We start from the raw sequence: 13,544 nt of genomic DNA on the forward strand, positions 1-13,544 counted from the left end.
TGATTTTTAATTATGTGCAGCTATGAACAGTTGGTGGAAGACTGTGGGCAGTGGATGTGTCCCCATGCCCAAATGGGGGCAAGTTTTGACTTGTAGGTGGCCAAAGTCAAGAGTAACCTTGGACAGAAACAGAGGGAAGGAAATAGGAGTTTCTGAAGTGCAAGCCCTTTCATTAACCAGCTGGCTGATGCAGAAAACCATGGTCACCAGTGACTCCTGCCCTTTAATTAATTAATAGATTAATCAATCATTACTCTTTTAAGATGAAATGTACAGATTTTATACTATTTGTTGACTTCAACCACTGTATACACCCATGCCTCATATGCGACATATGATGAAACTCCCCTCCTAATCCTTTCCATTAATTAACCCTTATCACTGAACTAAGCACTTGCAGTCACTTCTAATTTCATCATCATTATATATCTGTAGATTGGTACTGTTATGTCTATTTGTAAAAAAGAAGTTCAAATTTGACTCCATATTGAATCTGTTTCTTTTACTTTAACCTCTGTAATTCTACTGATTTTGTTATAAGTTAAAATTATTGACTGGGCTTCCCAGGTGGCACTAGTGGTAAAGAACCCACCTACCAATGCAGACTAAGAGGCACAGGTTCAACCTCTGGGTCAGGAAGAGCCTCTGGAGGAGGGCATGGCAAACCACTTTAGTATTCTTGCCTGGAGAATCCCCTGGACAGAGGATCCTGGCAGGCTCCAGTCCATAGGGTCACAAAGAGTCAGACATGACTGAAGTGACTTAGCACACATGCAAGAACATTGTCTTTTAGCCTGAAATATACAAGATGGCCCCTTCTCAAAACTCTGACCTTTAAATATACTTTTCCATTCACACAGAGATAAAAAGTTGTAGAACAGAGAATACAATTTGCTTTGTAGGTTTACAGGAGGTTTACAGGAATCCTGTAAAGCTGAGCACTCAAGAATTGATGCTTTTGAACTGTGGTGTTGGAGAAGACTCTTGAGAGTCCCTTGGACTGCAAGGAGATCCAACCAGTCCATCCTAAAGGAGATCAGTCCTGAATATTTATTGAAGGACTGATGCTGAAGCTGAAACTCCAATACTTTGGCACCTGATGCAAAGAACTGACTCATTGGAAAAGATCTGGATGCTGGGAAAGGTTGATGGCTGGAGGATAAGGGGACAACAGAGGATGAGATGGTTGGATGGCATCACCAACTCGATGGACCTGAATTTGAGCAGGCTCCTGGAGTCATTGATGGATAGGGAGGCCTGGCGTGCTGCAGTCCATGGGGTCACAAAGAGTCGGATATGACTGAGCTACTGAACTGAACTGAACAGGAACACTGTGACCTGACCTAGCTGGATGGTTGTAAGAATGAAGAAGTCCAGGACCAAGAAGTTTACAACAACCAACCACACTCCTCTCCCCTTGCAGTGTAAGAGAAGCCCGATTTCTAACTTAGAGAAGATGATTCTTTGGGACACTAGGCCACCATCCTCGTGGTCCGCTGACTTTTCTAAAGCTGCTATTCCTGCCCCAACAACCCCTCTCCTAATTTACTTGCCTATCCTGGCAAGAAGTATGAGCTTGGATTTGTTAACATATTTTAAAGATAAGGATATCACGCAGGTTCATGTAGCTGCTGCTGCTGCTGCTAAGTCACGTCAGTTGTGTCTGACTCTGTGCGACCCCATAGATGGCAGCCCACCAGGCTCCCCTGTTTCTGAGATTCTCCAGGCAAGAACACTGGAGTGGGTTGCCATTTCCTTCTCCAATGCATGAAAGTGAAAAGTGAAGATGATGTCGCTCAGTTGTGTCCGACTCTTAGCGACCCCATGGACTGCAGCCTACCAGGCTCCTCCATCCATGGGATATTTCAGGCAAGAGCACTGGAATGGGGTGCCATTGCCTTCTCCGTTCATGTAGCTAGTAACTGGTAAATCAGGATTCTAAATGTATATCTTATTGCAAATCATTTGTAATTTGTCTTCCAAAGAATGTGGTTGGGTGACAATGATTTGGTGGTGTTAATGGTGAAAGACTGATGGAATGTTATGAAGACAACAACTGCAGCGTTGGTGAGATGGAGTAAGCAGAACATTCAGAGTAGGATTATAATTAGGCCAGAACAGTTAGTGTGTGTTCAGTGAATAAGCAGCTCTAAACATCTACAGACTATGGATACTAAGTTCAGTAACATTTTACCTAACTTCAATGAGTTTATGGTCCTCTGATGGAGAAAACAAATACATTCAGTCAACTAAATACTTTAAGAAAATATCAGTGCTCAGTGCTGTATAAGTATCTCACTTGAGTGAATATTTTGTCTGACTTTTGTGGGCCGAGCACAATGCTGGGTGCTCAGAAAGCAGAAAAGAGGTGCTCATGGCACAGCGCGAAACAAAGAATGGAGGAAAGGGCCACATGCTGGAAAAGGGAGAGCGACCAGCCACGTGTTCTGAGCTGCATGGCCCCAGGGAGAGTTCCCATGGGAGTCAGCAGAGCAAGAGGACTTTATTTGCCAGGAAAAGAAGCAGCATGAAAACATGTCCAAGCACCCCAGATCAAAGACATGACAAGTAAAAAGCTAGGGAAACATGAAATAGCATGACATGTTTCAGTAATGTCTAAAAACTCAGTGTGCTGGCCGCAGGCATAAGGGAAAAGCAGACAAAGTTAAGACTTGAAAGCTAACCAGGGTCCCTGCCACAAGAGCCTCTTCCGCTGTGTTTTCCTGAGGATGAACTTCATCTTCAGGTACCACTGTGAGGCCACTGCAGGATTTTAAGAACAAGGTGGATGCGGGAAGGTTTGTCACATCACTCTCCAAGAACATGCTTCTTCCATGTATAGGCAGGGAGAACGCCTAGCCACGGGAGAGACCTTGACTTTCTTTTTTTTTTTTTTCGGCTGTGCCTCGCAGCATGAGGGATGTTAGTTCCCAGATCAGGGATCGAACCCATGCCTTCTGCAGAGGAAGTGCGGAGTCTTACTCACTGGATTGCCAAGGAAGTCCCAAGGCCCTCAGTGTTGATGCTGGTATATCACATGTCTAACAGGTCTGGCATAAAATATGCAGAGCAGTTTACTTAGTCATTCAACAAATAATGTACATATATATTTATAATTATGTGTTTACCACTGTAGTAAATTCTTTTGTGTTTAACTTGTTTGGAGTTATGTTCCAAAGCAGGCAGACAAATGCAAGCACAAAATAGTTTACATTTTCTTAATGCCCAGACATTACCCTCCTGGCTACACCTTTGTTTTATGTTGTCTCTTCATCTAGAATTTAAAAAATACAACCCAGTGTATGAAACCTTTGAGTATATGGATTTTGGTGTAAAACATGCTTCACTTGAATCCTATGCCCAAAATAACTCAACAGAGGTGTGACCTAGAGCTTTAACTTCACCCCTGTAAGCTGTGGTGGTGGCTTAGTAGCTAAGTCGTGAGTCGTGTCCAACTCTTGCAACCCTGTGGACTGTAGCCTGCCAGGCTCCTCTGTTCATGGGATTCTCCAGGCAAGAATACTGGAGTGGGTTGCCATTTCCTTCTCCAGGGGATCTTTCTGACACAGGGATAGAGCCCACGTCTCCTGCATTGCAGGCAGATTCTTGACCAACTGAGCTATGCAGGAAGCCCTAAGCTCTAAGCTTTAGTTCCTTTATTTGCAAAACATAGAGTAAAATAAAACATAATTGTGAGGATGTACAAAACAAAGCTTCCCGCATAGCTCAGTTGGTCAAGAATCTGCCTGCAATGCAGGAGACCCAGGTTCTATCCCTGGTTTGGGAAAGATCACTTGGAGAAGGAAATGGCAACCCACTCCAGAATTTTGCCAGGAGAATCCCACAAACAGAGGAGCCTGGCAAGCTATAGTCCGTGGGGTCAAAAGAGTCGGACACGTCTTAGCAACTAAACCACCACCACAAAACAATGCCTTTAAAGCACTAAGTAGCTATCTGGCACATAGTAGATGACCATGTTAGCCACTGTCATTTCTTGCTAGTTAGACTACTGATCTCTTATTTTAGTTGTTCTTATCCATACTGTATTTCCCTACATTTGAACTCTATAGCTTTCTTGTGCTTGTCCTTCTGAAACATCTGCATTAATATTTCCTGCTCTCAAAATTTCAATGATTCTCCTTTACCAGTAGAATACACAATCCAAACCTCAATATTCTTCATTATTATGACAAAGTTCCATATAGTCTAAGCTATGGTTTTTCCAGTAGTCATGTATGGATGTGAGAGTTGGACTATAAAGAACGCTGAACAGCGAAGAATTGATGCTTTTGAACTGTGGTGTTGGAGAAGACTCTTGAGAGCCCTTTGAACTGCAAGGAGATCAAACCAGTCAATCCTAAAGGAAAGCAGTCCTGAATATTTTTTGGAAGGACTGATGCTGAGGCTGAAGCTCCAGTGCTTTGACCACCTAATGTGAAGAGCCGACTCATTGGAAAAGACCCTGATGCTGGGAAAGATTGAGGGCAGGAGGAGAAGGGGATGACAGAGGACGAGATGGTTGGATGGCATCACTGACTCAATGGGCATGAGCTTGAGCAAGCTCTGGTAGACAGTGAAGGACAGGGAAGCCTGGTGCTGTCCATGGGGTCCAAACAGTTGGACACGACTGAGCGACTGAACAACAACATTCATTCTATACTGTGTTTTAAAATGAACAAACTACTTACATAAACCACGCCAAGTTTCCTGAGGCAATCTTTTAGTTCAAGCTGTTCTTTCTTCTTAAAACTTCCCCCATGTTCTTTTTCTTGAAATCCTATTCTGCTATTTTTCATGTCCTCTTGTCTTCAACTAAAAGCACCTCTATTCTCCTAAATTATCATAGCATCCTATACACTGTGTTCCCCCAGTGATATTTGCTATGTATATATCTTTTTATTGGGTTAGTGCTTTCATGAGTTCATGTTTTTTAATTAATGATGACAATAATGCACATCTCTTGTGAGTATCTACACTTTTTTCCAAGTTTGTAACCTACAATATCTCTAACGTTCACACACTTCCCTGATATAAATATCAGGGCTCCATTGATCATGAGGTGTAGGGATTTTAGGTAACTTTCTAAGATCACCCAGTAAGGGGAAAAAGTAGGTTTCAAGCTCATGCCTGATTTTAAAGCTCATTCCACTGTACGAACTTGTTCACAATGAACCTTCTGCTTTGGCTGGATTACAGATTCTTTGAAGTGAGGAGAAGTATTTTCCTCCACTCTGCATATCCTCCAGGCCCTAGCCTTGAGTCTATTTTTCAACATGGAGTTAGCCACCGAGTCGTGCATGTTATTTCAAACACTGCTGTCAACAGCCCTGAGATAGTTATTATCTTTGCTATTTGAACTCACATATGGAAATGGAGACAACGAGGGTTACAGCGATCGAGTAACCTATTGTTGATGACACAGAAAGTAAATGGCAGTGGCAGGATACGAAGAAAAATGGGAAGCTCAGTGAGAAACCACTGTGTGCTGGGCACCAGCTTAGGGAGGTGGATGCTGAGAAGCCGTCCCAGCCCCTGACACGAAGCCCTCTGGGTCGAGGAACACGGGAGGTGGTGAGGAGAGCCATGAAAGATGCTTTAAAAGACTGAAAGAAGTGTCTGGGCTCCAACCAGCAAATCCCCTGTCTTAGTGAGGGCTGCATCAGATTAGGTCATGCATTTTGACAGTTCCACTCAATTTTATCCAATTTTCTCCTGAAGTTTGAAATGTACAAGATTACATAGGGGATGTTATGAAAAATGTCTATTTTTACATTTAATTTGCACTTACCAAGCTGAGAATTTTTAGGAGACCTAACTTTGCCTCACAGAAAATCCTCTCTAAGTCGTTTTAGGCCTTTTTATTCTTAGGAACCATCTGGTGAGAAACCTGGGTTCTTAGTTGGAAACTTTTCCTTTATCCTGTTTCTTTTATTTATATCATTTTTCTTCCTTTCTACTTTATGACTCCAGACAAATGCACTTCCTTTCCTCACTTCCTTCATCTCTCTAGCAATGACTTCCTCTCTTTACTGGCTGATATGAATATATTTATAAATATTAGCAGAGAATCAATTAGTATTAGAAGAATGCTCTATTAAGAAAACCTATGTACTTTGGAGATAAACAGACTGTGATTCAAATATCAACTCCACTGCTGCTGCTGCTGCTAAGTTGCTTCAGTCGTATCTGACTCTGTGCAACCCCATAGACAGCAGCCCACCAGGCTCCCCCATCCCTGGGATTCTCCAGGCAAGAACACTGGAGTGGGTTGCCATTTCCTTCTCCAATGCATGAAAGTGAAAAGTGAAAGTGAAGTTGTTCAGTCGTGTCTGACTCTTAGCAACCCCATGGACTGCAGCCTACCAGGCTCCTCCATCCATGGGATTTTCCAGGCAACTACTTTATAGAAAATTAGCCTTAAGTAAGCTCTAGAACAGGCTCTGATATAATCTATTAACCTATAAAATGGAAATACTAGAATTTATATATACAGTAGTATCTTATAAAAAATGAAAATACAGTGAATAACTATGGTGTCAGGTACAAGGGACAATCAATAAATGAAAGTTGTACTTATTTTTGTTATTTAGTTGCTATCAGTATGCTATTTATATTTATAGAATCCACGGAGCTGCTAGATAATGTCATACATTTCTGGATGAGGAATACAGTTCAATGCTACTCTTGCTAAGGCTGTGAGTGCCATGTACAGAAGATGTCTTTAGACACAAATGCATGTTTTTCTGGCCAGTAGTGTTTGTCTCCCAGTGTGCTTCTAGGCTAATGTACCAAGAATTAAGGGAATCAATTTTCCTGTCTCTTAGACTAGAATCACTGCCCAAGGATGTCTCTTGCTTTATACTTTATCAGGTAACATGTATCAGATGGCCACAGAATCATTCACTTTCTGAATAGTTCCTTGCTTACATCCTCTAGTCTAAATATAATGTGAGGTATGAGTAATTTTATTTAATTAAAAAAAGTATGATAACTTTAATTAATCTGCTTTCTTGTTTGTAGGTATTTGGAATATAGACTAATTGAATGTCACCACTTTGCAGAGTTTCTGAGTAGCTCCTAGTCCTTCCCTTGGTTTCCTAGAAGCTATTTTTCCTTCTGCAGGACCAGCCAGTGTCTCTCTACCACATAATGGAAACCTGGATTTAGTCCCTTCTTATGTCTTGCAAATTCTTCCCCTCAGACATTGGAGGATGTCCAGTAGAGCCTTTCTCTGTTTAAACTCTTTCTGATTTCATGGCAACAAACCTATTTCTCTCTGCCAGTGACATAGAAGCACATTTCCTCCTAAAAATGTAAAGGAAAACACAATTTTCTACCATTAGAGTTATTTTCTACTAGAAACAATTAATTTAATCTAATAAGTTTCCTTGCAGTCTACATAGGAGATCCATATCCTTCCTATTAAATTGACTGACCTTGTTACTCACAAAATTATAACCCTGACTAATGGCATGTTCCTTTCTGTTCTCAGTCATCTGGTGTTACTGGTACTATGTCCAAACAGTTTGTTTTTAAATCTCACATAACTTATCAGCCCCTGATAGCAACAGCGACAGTTTCAGCTCATCCTGATACATCTACATAATTCAATAAGACATCATTTATTAAACACTCACTCTGTGCCAAAGCCTTTGCTAGCAGGAGAAATAAAGCACTGTATCCAACAGCTAAGCAACTCAAATACTGGGCAGATACCACGTGCCATGGTCCCTGGAATTTTTAAATGGGAAAAAAGTATCAATTCCCTTTGTATCAGTTTCTGCCCATAGGCTTCATACACAGCACTCAAAACTGAGAGCAATTATGGCATATTTGGCACCATATGTCCTAGGTTTTGGGCTTTTCAAGTGGCGCTAGAGGCAGAGAATCCACCTGCCAGTGCAGGAGACATAAGAGACGCTGGTATGAGCCTTGGGTAGGGAAGATGCTCTGGAGGAGGGCAAGGCAATCCACTCAAGTATTCTTGCCTGGAAAATCCTATGCACAGAGAAGGGTGCAGGGCTACAGTCCACAGGGTCTCAACGAGTCAGACACGACTGAAGCAGCTTAGCACGCGTGCGTGCATGCTTAAGTTGTATCACTCTTTTTCAGTACATGGTAGATGATTCATTCCTCTATGCTCAGCCAAACAAAAATGAATTGACACTGAGGAAAGAAAAGAACATTAACTACTCAAAGCAAAAACATAAACATTGTTTTAGACCTTGATCAATAAAAAGCCAGTGATTTCCTAGTCCAAATGTCATTCTATTCTTCAGGTAGGTATCCCATAGAGGAGGGCTTCTCAGGTGGCAGTAGTGGTAAAGAGCCTGCCTCCCAATGCAGGAGACATTAGAGATGTGGGTTTGACCCCTGGGTCAGGAAGATCCCCTGCAGGAGGGCATGGCAATTCACTCCTTTATTTTTGCCTTAGGAAATCCCATAGACAGAGGAGCCTGAGGGGCTATAGTCCATGGGGTCACAGAGAGTTGGACACGACTTTAGTGACTGAACAACAAGATATGTATGTATAGATAATACAGAAAGTAAAGAACGCAGATTACTGATAATTTACCTTTATTTGCTCAGATTATATTTTGTTCACCAGGATATCTCCCCGGGCAAAAGCACAGAGGGACAGCCAAGCAGTCCCCATTAATAGCCTCTGTTCTTCACAGCACTGGTGCGGGGAACACAGCCGTCTGGGCCACATTTCATGTCCGAGGGCACTTTTTCACCTGAGGCCACACTGGTGGCCACTCACAGTCCCGGACAGAATCCCGGTCTCCTGGATGCAGCCTTTTCCAATGTCCAGCCTCTGCCTGCTGGGGACTCATTCTCTGGTCTGTTCTTCTAATGACCTAAGCCATCCCCATGTCCATGGCTAGAGGCGCTTCAAATACAACCAGCAGCAGCTTGAGCGACTGTGCACAAATCTCCACTTTCTCCTCTCCCCGAGTTCCCGTGTGGGGAACTTGGTCCCACACGGGTTTCACTGGGTCCCTAACATGTTTGGATTTATAACCCATTGAGCTCTCACTCAGTTGTCATTTGCACTCAGTAATCTGCGTTCACACAGGCTTTGACGAGGGAAGGATGAGCAACCCTGCTGCTCTGCCCTGCGGAAGGCGCTGGCTCACCACCCAGTCTTCAGACCCTTCTCCTCCAGGGAGCTGGGAGAGATAGCCAAACTCTTAAATATTCCTTTTTTATACAGAATACTTCTGTGTTTTACTGTGACATGCTAATTTAGTATTGCAAGTCCCTTGTCTCGCTCACCCCATTGAAATAACCACTCTCATCACTCTCCTTTAGTATGACACTATTCATTTTGTAAGCTGCTTTCACATACATTAGTTATTCTAAGAGTTGCAAACACCTCATGAGACACAGGGCCACAGTAAATTTGGAAAGTAGAGGGAAAAAACCTATTCATAAGCAGCTACCCTAACACAAGAGTAGTAATAATGCTGCTGCTGCTGCTGCTGAGTCGCTTCAGTCGTGTCCGACTCTGTGCGACCCTATAGATGGCAGCCCACCAGGCTCCCCGGTCCCTGGGATTCTCCAGTCAAGAACACTGGAGTGGGTTGCCATTGCCTTCTCCAAAGCATGAAAGTGAAAAGTGAAGGTGATGACGTTCAGTTGTGTCCGACTCTTTGCGACCCCATGGACTGCAGCCTACCAGGCTCCTCTTCCCTCCATGGGATTTTCCAGGCAAGAGTGCTGGAGTGGGTCGCCAGTAATGAGGGATCCCTAAATTTTTATTCATGTGTGTGCATTTTTTTCTATTGATTTCTTTTATTTAACATTATGTAATAGATTTTCTTCTTTGTACTATATAAAACTTAATGTTAATTATGATTCTTCTTTCAGTAAATCTATAATTTCCCAACCAACTATACTCACTATGCTAGGTGTTTTACACACTGTCAACTCACTTTTAATAAATACCATTAAATGTTTTTCTTATTTTGCAAATCAGAACATTAGGTTTCAGAGAGATTGAATAACTCGTTCAAGATAACTTGACAATTTTGTGCTATTAAAGAAATCAATTTTTCTCAATGTTAATTTTCATGTGCACTTCATTTTTGCTACTAAATATAACACCAAAATGACCTTCATAGAGTGGGTTCTTTTTTTTCTTCCTTTGTTTTAATTCCTTAAGTTCATTTCCAAAAATCAATATCACCAGATCAATATATATGCATATATATATACTTTTTAACTTTACTGACACAGGTTGAAGAATAAAATGCTCCAAGCTAACCAGTGATAATTCACATTTATACCAGCCATTCATTTCACAGAACAATTACTAGATTAGTTTGAAACATGCTGCCCCATTTTTTTTCTTCTAATTTTCATTCCTTTGAGCACATTTTTTTTCAAGTGCAACTAAGAATTTATATTTTTTCTTGCCTGTATCAATCCTTTACCACTTGCTTATTTATAGAAAACTTGCAATTATAGTCTAAGAGTTGTGCATGCACATGTGTATGTGCTCAAGTGAGAGAGAGAAGTGTGATGATCCCCTTCAGAGGATGCATTTACTGCTCAGCACCCATCCCCGTCTCCTGCTCCAACACCTGATCTGCCTTTAGGAGCCCTGATCCTTCCACACTAGGCTGATGCGCCGTGGATGCCACTAGCCTTGGGCTCTGCGTGCTCCTAGCAGTAGTAACGGAGTGAGACCTGTGAACCACAGTCAAGACTGAGGTTATGGAAGACCTGTCCGGGAGGAACTATTGGGAAATGAGTTCTCTAGAACACCTGAGCCAGTAAACACAGTCTCAGAATTCATGGTGACATTTTTTTTTCCCCCTTCAAGGAAAGTTTTCCGGGGAGTAAAGCCATCACTGAGGAGAGTAAAATAAAAACAGAGAAAGAGGCAACATCCGAAGTCCCGGATTCTGCTAAGACTGAAACTAATCCCAAATGTGATCTTTTTGGCCATGTGAGACTCTAATTTGTGTCAGTTGAGCTGAATCCGGTCACTCGCTATCAAATACTCCATCTGAGTCTGTCTGCCTGCGTTCTGTTCACAGCCCTCGCTGGTTCTGAGAGAACCATTTGTCTAAACCAGGCTTCTCACTGGGTCCCATCTACTTCCTGTTGCTCTTTCCATTTCCTTTGTCAAGGGTTTACTCGTTAGTTATAAAGCCCATCCTGGGAGTCCTCAGAAAAGAGCTCCCAGATGATGATAATTCCCATTCCTGCTGATTTCTTAAATTTCTTGCTTCAGGTTGCCCTCCCTGGCACACGATTTTTTTTTTTTTATCTGAGTCCTATGACCCCGCCTAGAAATTCTCACAGGTGGTGCCTGAAAGTCAACATTCCGAGTTGTTTAACCCCCTGTGCTGTGTATTACTGACCACTAGCTCAGTTACATCCGACTCTGTGACCCTTTTAGCCCACCAGTCTTCCCTGTCCAGGGGATTTCCCAGGTAAGAACACTGGAGTGTGTTGCCATTTCCTCCTCCAGGGAAACTTCCCGACCTAGGGACTGAACCCACGTCTCCTGAGTGTCCTGCATTAGTAGGTAGATTCTTTACCACTGAGCCACCTGAGAAGCCCAACCCAGCTGCAGTCATGTCCTAAGTGTAGAACTCCATATCAATGGTCAGGACAGAGTTTCCTTGTGTCACCATTAGCTTTAAACTTCCAAGTAGGTAGAAAATACTCAAAAATATTTTTGTGACTGAATGATTGCATAGATTAATTTTACTCATATTCTGGCATAGTTCAACCGTCCTAAAGAGGAAAGCATTTTGTTTCACATTTGACATATTCATACGATACTATGTGAAGAATACCAGGCGTCTTTGGTGCTAAACTTTATTAATGTGAATTTTATTAATTATGTATTATTCACCGCTTTTGCTCGTGGCTTGCACAGCTAAAGCTATTGCTGAACTTTAAGCTTCCAAATAAACAAGATTCATATTCAAAGGTCTCAGTGATCATGACAACCAGGATACTGCGAACAAATAAGTGATTCCATCCAATTATGGTCACAAGCAGGTGGAAGGCAAACAACTAAGAAACTGAAGTAAACACGTCCTTCCTCAGAACCATCCTTTAGATTGAACAGATGCTGGGTCTGGAATAGAAATGTCTTTCTGACCAAGCCCTGCTGGGAATAAACTCGGTCTAGAATTAACCTAATACTGTCTCAGCCTTAATCACATTGTCTTCTTTTGATGTCATTCTCTGGTTCTTTTAGGGAAGCTTAGCTGTATTCAGGCACATGTAATTCCTCCTTAACTCTTTTTATCTTCAGACTTTCATATCTCAAATTTTGTTAATTGACAGCAGAATTTTTTTTTAATAAAATGAGGGGAAGATGTTTTTCCCTTATTTCCTTCATTAATGTTTCTGGTAAGCACCTTAAAAACAAGATAACATTCTGTCCACCGCTTACCTCCCCTTCCCTTCCCTCTTGCTAAGCTGCCAAGTTCTTTTCCCCTTCTGTATACTTGGCTTCAGACATAGAGATTAACTTCTGGGCTGATTTTGGGGGGTTGATATCTCTTAATTATTTTCTTTGATTCATATCTTAAATGCTGATGTCACAAGAATATATGATTTTAAACTAAAAACTTTGGAGTCAAAGTCAAGCTTAATTTTTATGATTAGTTTACTTGCTAATCTCTGAATACCTCTTCATCTGGAAAAAAGATTCTACAACAATACTTAAATTATATAATGACGTCATTTCTGCCCTTCATACTGAACATGAACGAGGCCAGAAGCCCTGTCTTCTTTGAGTATCTGCTATTCAGCTGTGCTTGCTCAGTTGTGACTAGTAATGCACATAGCTGTTACTGCCATTTTGCAAATACAGGTGTTGCCATGAATGTCATGAGGACAGAAATTCATCAAACAGGGTTTATGTCATTTCACTTGTTCTTTAATAGCACTGAGAATAGTTCACACATAAAATCTACATAATCCCTTTTATTTGCTTTATTGAAAAGGCTGTGTTTTTTTTTTTCAGACTGCCTCAGTTCACTCATACACATATTTACACATACATACACCTTGCCTGTAAGTATCTTATAATTATAGATTACAGGCTAATTAGGGTGTTATTTATGCCTGAAGATTATATACTAATTATATGTTATTATGGGAAACCTGGCAAAAGCAATGTGAGCAATGGCTGTAAAATTATAAGTGGATGCTGTTTCATTTTATGATTATTTGTATCATATGAAATAACAAGTAGCCACATATCAAACCAGAAGGGTGTTGTGAATCTGTTACCCATGTCCTTTTAATATTGCCGAGCCCTAGTAGTGCCAGAAGCACAGCTTGCTTTGGTTTCAATGACAGTGGCCTTGGAGGCAGAGCAGAGTTTAGAATTCATGCCTATGATAAAGCAAGTGCAAGCTGCCTTGTGATACGTCAGAGATGCCTGATTTGGAGTTTGGGGATAAATGGTGAGGAAGGAACTAAGGGTAATCATGAGTTACTGGGTAAAACTGTTAGTTTTCTAACCATTGTCAACATCATCATCATACTAACAAATACTTTCAGAA

Source organism: Bison bison, unplaced genomic scaffold (assembly GCF_000754665.1).
Source record: "Bison bison bison isolate TAMUID 2011002044 unplaced genomic scaffold, Bison_UMD1.0 scf7180017864036, whole genome shotgun sequence".
Lineage (NCBI taxonomy): Eukaryota > Metazoa > Chordata > Mammalia > Artiodactyla > Bovidae > Bison > Bison bison.